This window comes from Orycteropus afer, unplaced genomic scaffold (assembly GCF_000298275.1).
Source record: "Orycteropus afer afer isolate SDZICR_OR568_19922 unplaced genomic scaffold, OryAfe1.0 scaffold00531, whole genome shotgun sequence".
Lineage (NCBI taxonomy): Eukaryota > Metazoa > Chordata > Mammalia > Tubulidentata > Orycteropodidae > Orycteropus > Orycteropus afer.
Window position 1 is genome coordinate 504928 of NW_006922118.1, and position 632 is coordinate 505559.

Sequence of the window (632 nt, forward strand, 5' to 3'; positions counted from 1 at the left end):
TCTTACTTCACTTAGTATTTTCTCTTTGATTTTGTGCAGTTCAAATATGATATCACTAGATTTAGTTTTTTGATATTTATCCTGGTTGGTGTTCCTTGACCTTCCTGAATCTCTGGTTTGAGATGCGTTCTTCATTTCTAAAGTTCTTGGTCTTTGTTACCTTAACCGTTCCCACTGTTTCTATTTTCTGGTATTCTCAATATGTGGATGGCCCACCTTTAGTAATTGTCCCAAAGTTCTGGGATATTCTCTTTCATGTTTCGCATTTCTTTTTCTCTTTGCATTTCAGCTTTCAGAGTTTCCATTGACAAATCTTCAGACTCACTTATTCTTTCTTTCCTTCGCTTTGTCCTGTCATTTGATGAACTCGGTAAAGGCGTTCTCTGTTTCTGTTACAGTGTTTGAGATTTCTGACACTTCCTTCGGTTTCTTTGTTACAGTTTCCATCTCTTCTTCCATTACTCACTGTTGTTATGTGTCCTATACTTTATTTTTAGCACTCCAGGGTGTCAATTAGGAGCTCTGGTAGCATAGTGCCTAAGGCACTTGACTGCTAACCAGAAGGCTGGCCGTTCAAACCCACCAGCCACTCCTTGGAATTGGGCAATCTACTTCCTTAGTGATACTGCCTC